The sequence below is a fragment of the Dendrobates tinctorius genome, unplaced genomic scaffold (genome assembly GCF_039654945.1).
Source record: "Dendrobates tinctorius isolate UK_male_01 unplaced genomic scaffold, ASM3965494v1 ptg000011l, whole genome shotgun sequence".
In the NCBI taxonomy this organism is placed as follows: Eukaryota; Metazoa; Chordata; class Amphibia; order Anura; family Dendrobatidae; genus Dendrobates; species Dendrobates tinctorius.
Window position 1 is genome coordinate 91389176 of NW_027361679.1, and position 7470 is coordinate 91396645.

General features: G+C 34.1%; 2 non-coding genes across 2 annotated transcripts; both read left to right on the forward strand.

The window, feature by feature from the left end:
- The first annotated feature begins 207 nt into the window (after window positions 1-207).
- TRNAR-UCU (transfer RNA arginine (anticodon UCU)) lies at window positions 208-293 on the forward strand. The gene is given in 2 exon segments: window positions 208-244; window positions 258-293. It is a non-coding gene; the product is annotated as a tRNA-Arg (tRNA).
- Window positions 294-5742: 5449 nt separating this feature from the next.
- On the forward strand, window positions 5743-5828 carry TRNAR-UCU (transfer RNA arginine (anticodon UCU)). Its single transcript is given in 2 exon segments — window positions 5743-5779; window positions 5793-5828. It is a non-coding gene; the product is annotated as a tRNA-Arg (tRNA).
- Window positions 5829-7470: the final 1642 nt, after the last annotated feature.

A 7470-nucleotide genomic window follows, 5' to 3' on the forward strand; every position in this document is an offset into this window, starting at 1 on the left:
AGACTAAAAAGTGCATGTAAGGAGTTTTAATATAAAATAGATCTTTCTTTTCTACAACATAGGCATTTTCCTGCTGACCAGTTTTACTTTTACATATAAGAAGGCGAAAACAAAGTTACAAAGAAAACAGGAATCTTTCTGTTATTTAATCATCAGGAAAATATTGTCTAGATTTGACAAAACACCTACTTCAACAAAAAGGCTTGTGACTCTGTGGCGCAATGGATAGCGCATTGGACTTCTAGGGAGCTGATGTGATTCAAAGGTTGTGGGTTCGAAACCCACCAGAGTCCAATTTTGAGACATTAATACTTTAACTCGGTTGATCTTGAAAAGATGAAAAATGTTAATAACGTTTAGAGCAAGTTATATGTTACATTTAAAATTGAACTATGCAATTCAGCCACTGAAGGCTCACTGACCCAATGGATAACAGATAGGGCACAATTCATTATTGCATATTTTTGGTCTAGTGTTTGGTGTTCTGTTACCTGTATTCAGTAGACCATATTCTTTCTTGAATTTGAACCTTTCTAAAATTCTTATTTGTATGTGATTGCAAGATATTTCTTGATGATCTCTAATGTCGGGATTTGGAGTTTCTAGATATTTTTGGCTGATTTGTCAACTATAACTTTAAAAAATGCAACTTTGGTGCAAGCATTCTCCAGTCCATCCATAGTTTGATGAAATGTTTGCATGGCTTTTTGGTATCAATTTTATGTCGTTAATGCAAAACATGGACAATTGTTTGCTTAAAAGTAAAAAATAGGTTTAAAGATAAGAACAGAGTGTTATCAGCTGCCTTGTCCTCATAAACACCTTCTGCTGTGCTGATGAGACCTCGGAAATCATACAAGCAGGTCATTTTTGGGAAACTTAAATTTAGTGGAAATGAGTTTTTTGCGATTAATTTAATTTTCATGGTAAGAACTGAGTTTGCAATTTTGGGCAATTCATCTGATCTCTTTTCAGAATAATCTAGAGTTAACACAAATTACCAGTATAAAATCTAAGGCAGTAAACTGTGAAAGCCAAATTTGGTATCAGTCTGAAAACTTTTCACCACTATTGTACAGTCCTAGATATTCTTAGAAAAACTGCAAAAGGAAAAAATGAGGAATGGAAAAACATCTAAAGAAAAGTATAGCTGACTGCTAAAATCAGGATATCTAGTAGGAGACTCCAGGAAATTTCCCAGCATTTATTTGGACTAAAACAAATCTTCTCTGATAGTTTTTTCACATGGATAAAATTATTTCTTTTGTTTTGACTAATTTACTTCCCAAAGCAGTGGCCCATTAGCGTACAACGAAAGTAATGTTCCAATCCGTTTTTCTCAGCTTAAGTTCCTGAGGGTCTGTGGCTACTGCATTGAATCTGTAGAAAGTGAAAAAGATCAAAGCTTGAGATTTAGAAACCAACAAAAGCTACCCCTTTTGTTATCTTGCATGAATTTCTATGTGACACTTTACCAACAGGTACCTTTGTTAGTAATTTAAAATGAACTGCTGGCATGTAAGACGAAAAAGTGCATGTAAGGAGTTTTAATATAAAATAGATCTTTCTTTTCTACAACATAGGCATTTTCCTGCTGACCAGTTTTACTTTTACATATAAGAAGGCGAAAACAAAGTTACAAAGAAAACAGGAATCTTTCTGTTACTTAATCAACATCTAAAGAAAAGTATAGCTGACTGCTAACATCAGGATATCTAGTAGGAGACTCCAGGAAATTTCCCAGCATTTATTTGGACTAAAACAAATCTTCTCTGATAGTTTTTTCACATGGATAAAATTATTTATTTTGTTTTGACTAATTTCCTTCCCAAACCAGTGGCCCATTAGCGTACAACGAAACTAATGTTCCAATCCGTTTTTCTCAGCTTAAGTTCCTGAGGGTCAGTGGCTACTGCATTGAATCTGTAGAAAGTGAAAAAGATCAAAGCTTGAGATTTAGAAACCAACAAAAGCTACCCCTTTTGTTATCTTGCATGAATTTCTATGTGACACTTTACCAACAGGTACCTTTGTTAGTAATTTAAAATGAACTGCTGGCATGTAAGACTAAAAAGTGCATGTAAGGAGTTTTAATATAAAATAGATCTTTCTTTGCTACAACATAGGCATTTTCCTGCTGACCAGTTTTACTTTTACATATAAGAAGGCGAAAACAAAGTTACAAAGAAAACAGGAATCTTTCTGTTATTTAATCATCAGGAAAATATTGTCTAGACTTGACAAAACACCTACTTCAACTAAAAGGCTTGTGACTCTGTGGCGCAATGGATAGCGCATTGGACTTCTAGGGAGCTGATGTGATTCCAAGGTTCTGGGGTCGAGTCCCACCAGAGTCGTATTTTGAGACATTAATACTTTAACTCGGTTGATCTTGAAAAGATGAAAAATGTTAATAACGTTTAGAGCAAATTAGATGTTACATTTAAAATTGAACTATGCAATTCAGCCACTGAAGGCTCACTGACCCAATGGATAACCTGTATTCAGTAGACCATATTCTTTCTTGAATTTGAACCTTTCTAAAATTCTTATTTGTATGTGATTGCAAGATATTTCTTGATGATCTCTAATGTCGGGATTTGGAGTTTCTAGATATTTTTGGCTGATTTGTCAACTATAACTTTAAAAAATGCAACTTTGGTGCAAGCATTCTCCAGTCCATCCATAGTTTGATGAAATGTTTGCATGGCTTTTTGGTATCAATTTTATGTCGTTAATGCAAAACATGGACAATTGTTTGCTTAAAAGTAAAAAATAGGTTTAAAGATAAGAACAGAGTGTTATCAGCTGCCTTGTCCTCATAAACACCTTCTGCTGTGCTGATGAGACCTCGGAAATCATACAAGCAGGTCATTTTTGGGAAACTTAAATTTAGTGGAAATGAGTTTTTTGCGATTAATTTAATTTTCATGGTAAGAACTGAGTTTGCAATTTTGGGCAATTCATCTGATCTCTTTTCAGAATAATCTAGAGTTAACACAAATTACCAGTATAAAATCTAAGGCAGTAAACTGTGAAAGCCAAATTTGGTATCAGTCTGAAAACTTTTCACCACTATTGTACAGTCCTAGATATTCTTAGAAAAACTGCAAAAGGAAAAAATGAGGAATGGAAAAACATCTAAAGAAAAGTATAGCTGACTGCTAAAATCAGGATATCTAGTAGGAGACTCCAGGAAATTTCCCAGCATTTATTTGGACTAAAACAAATCTTCTCTGATAGTTTTTTCACATGGATAAAATTATTTCTTTTGTTTTGACTAATTTACTTCCCAAAGCAGTGGCCCATTAGCGTACAACGAAAGTAATGTTCCAATCCGTTTTTCTCAGCTTAAGTTCCTGAGGGTCTGTGGCTACTGCATTGAATCTGTAGAAAGTGAAAAAGATCAAAGCTTGAGATTTAGAAACCAACAAAAGCTACCCCTTTTGTTATCTTGCATGAATTTCTATGTGACACTTTACCAACAGGTACCTTTGTTAGTAATTTAAAATGAACTGCTGGCATGTAAGACGAAAAAGTGCATGTAAGGAGTTTTAATATAAAATAGATCTTTCTTTTCTACAACATAGGCATTTTCCTGCTGACCAGTTTTACTTTTACATATAAGAAGGCGAAAACAAAGTTACAAAGAAAACAGGAATCTTTCTGTTACTTAATCAACATCTAAAGAAAAGTATAGCTGACTGCTAACATCAGGATATCTAGTAGGAGACTCCAGGAAATTTCCCAGCATTTATTTGGACTAAAACAAATCTTCTCTGATAGTTTTTTCACATGGATAAAATTATTTATTTTGTTTTGACTAATTTCCTTCCCAAACCAGTGGCCCATTAGCGTACAACGAAACTAATGTTCCAATCCGTTTTTCTCAGCTTAAGTTCCTGAGGGTCAGTGGCTACTGCATTGAATCTGTAGAAAGTGAAAAAGATCAAAGCTTGAGATTTAGAAACCAACAAAAGCTACCCCTTTTGTTATCTTGCATGAATTTCTATGTGACACTTTACCAACAGGTACCTTTGTTAGTAATTTAAAATGAACTGCTGGCATGTAAGACTAAAAAGTGCATGTAAGGAGTTTTAATATAAAATAGATCTTTCTTTGCTACAACATAGGCATTTTCCTGCTGACCAGTTTTACTTTTACATATAAGAAGGCGAAAACAAAGTTACAAAGAAAACAGGAATCTTTCTGTTATTTAATCATCAGGAAAATATTGTCTAGACTTGACAAAACACCTACTTCAACTAAAAGGCTTGTGACTCTGTGGCGCAATGGATAGCGCATTGGACTTCTAGGGAGCTGATGTGATTCCAAGGTTTTGGGGTCGAGTCCCACCAGAGTCGTATTTTGAGACATTAATACTTTAACTCGGTTGATCTTGAAAAGATGAAAAATGTTAATAACGTTTAGAGCAAATTAGATGTTACATTTAAAATTGAACTATGCAATTCAGCCACTGAAGGCTCACTGACCCAATGGATAACCTGTATTCAGTAGACCATATTCTTTCTTGAATTTGAACCTTTCTAAAATTCTTATTTGTATGTGATTGCAAGATATTTCTTGATGATCTCTAATGTCGGGATTTGGAGTTTCTAGATATTTTTGGCTGATATGTCAACTATAACTTTAAAAAATGCAACTTTGGTGCAAGCATTCTTCAGTCCATCCATAGTTTGATGAAATGTTTGCATGGCTTTTTGGTATTAATTTTATGTCATTAATGCAAAACATGGACAATTGTTTGCTTAAAAGTAAAAAATAGGTTTAAAGATAAGAACAGAGTGTTATCAGCTGCCTTGTCCTCATAAACACCTTCTGCTGTGCTGATGAGACCACGGAAATCATACAAGCAGGTCATTTTTGGGAAACTGAAATTTAGTGGAAATGAGTTTTTTGCGATTAATTTAATTTTCATGGTAAGAACTGAGTTTGCAATTTTGGGCAATTCATCTGATCTCTTTTCAGAATAATCTAGAGTTAACACAAATTACCAGTATAAAATCTAAGGCAGTAAACTGTGAAAGCCAAATTTGGTATCAGTCTGAAAACTTTTCACCACTATTGTACAGTCCTAGATATTCTTAGAAAAACTGCAAAAGGAAAAAATGAGGAATGGAAAAACATCTAAAGAAAAGTATAGCTGACTGCTAAAATCAGGATATCTAGTAGGAGACTCCAGGAAATTTCCCAGCATTTATTTGGACTAAAACAAATCTTCTCTGATAGTTTTTTCACATGGATAAAATTATTTCTTTTGTTTTGACTAATTTCCTTCCCAAACCAGTGGCCCATTAGCGTACAACGAAACTAATGTTCCAATCCGTTTTTCTCAGCTTAAGTTCCTGAGGGTCAGTGGCTACTGCATTGAATCTGTAGAAAGTGAAAAAGATCAAAGCTTGAGATTTAGAAACCAACAAAAGCTACCCCTTTTGTTATCTTGCATGAATTTCTATGTGACACTTTACCAACAGGGACCTTTGTTAGTAATTTAAAATGAACTGCTGGCATGTAAGACTAAAAAGTGCATGTAAGGAGTTTTAATATAAAATAGATCTTTCTTTTCTACAACATAGGCATTTTCCTGCTGACCAGTTTTACTTTTACATATAAGAAGGCGAAAACAAAGTTACAAAGAAAACAGGAATATTTCTGTTATTTAATCATCAGGAAAATATTGTCTAGATTTGACAAAACACCTACTTCAACAAAAAGGCTTGTGGCTCTGTGGCGCAATGGATAGCGCATTGGACTTCTAGGGAGCTGATGTGATTCAAAGGTTGTGGGTTCGAGTCCCACCAGAGTCGTATTTTGAGACATTAATACTTTAACTCGGTTCATCTTGAAAGGATGAAAAATGTTAATAACGTTTAGAGCAAATTAGTTGTTACGTTTAAAATTGAACTATGCAATTCAGCCACTGAAGGCTCACTGACCCAATGGATAACAGATAGGGCACAATTCATTGTTGCATATTTTTGGTCTAGTGTTTGGTGTTCAGTTACCTGTATTCAGTAGACCATATTCTTTCTTGAATTTGAACCTTTCTAAAATTCTTATTTGTATGTGATTGCAAGATATTTCTTGATGATCTCTAATGTCGGGATTTGGAGTTTCTAGATATTTTTGGCTGATATGTCAACTATAACTTTAAAAAATGCAACTTTGGTGCAAGCATTCTCCAGTCCATCCATAGTTTGATGAAATGTTTGCATGGCTTTTTGGTATCAATTTTATGTCATTAATGCAAAACATGGACAATTGTTTGCTTAAAAGTAAAAAATAGGTTTAAAGATAAGAACAGAGTGTTATCAGCTGCCTTGTCCTCATAAAAACCTTCTGCTGTGCTGATGAGACCACAGAAATCATACAAGCAGGTCATTTTTGGGAAACTGAAACTTAGTGGAAATGAGTTTTTTGCGATTAATTTAATTTTCATGGTAAGAACTGAGTTTGTTATTTTGGGCAATTCATCTGATCTCTTTTCAGAATAATCTAGAGTTAACACAAATTACCAGTATAAAATCTAAGGCAGTAAACTGTGAAAGCCAAATTTGGTATCAGTCTGAAAACTTTTCACCACTATTGTACAGTCCTAGATATTCTTAGAAAAACTGCAAAAGGAAAAAATGAGGAATGGAAAAACATCTAAAGAAAAGTATAGCTGACTGCTAAAATCAGGATATCTAGTAGGAGACTCCAGGAAATTTCCCAGCATTTACTTGGACTAAAACAAATCTTCTCTGATAGTTTTTTCACATGGATAAAATTATTTCTTTTGTTTTGACTAATTTCCTTCCCAAACCAGTGGCCCATTAGCGTACAATGAAACTAATGTTCCAATCCGTTTTTCTCAGCTTAAGTTCCTGAGGGTCAGTGGCTACTGCATTGAATCTGTAGAAAGTGAAAAAGATCAAAGCTTGAGATTTAGAAACCAACAAAAGCTACCCCTTTTGTTATCTTGCATGATTTTCTATGTGACACTTTACCAACAGGTACCTTTGTTAGTAATTTAAAATGAACTGCTGGCATGTAAGACTAAAAAGTGCATGTAAGGAGTTTTAATATAAAATAGATCTTTCTTTTCTACAACATAGGCATTTTCCTGCTGACCAGTTTTACTTTTACATATAAGAAGGCGAAAACAAAGTTACAAAGAAAACAGGAATCTTTCTGTTATTTAATCATCAGGAAAATATTGTCTAGATTTGACAAAACACCTACTTCAACAAGAAGGCTTGTGGCTCTGTGGCGCACCAGAGTCGTATTTTGAGACATCAATACTTTATCTCGGTTGATCTTGAAAAGATGAAAAATGTTAATAACGTTTAGAGCAAATTAGATGTTATATTTAAAATTGAACTATGCAATTCAGCCACTGAAGGCTCATTGACCCAATGGATAACAGATATTTTTGCATATTTTTGGTCTAGTGTTTGGTGTTCTGTT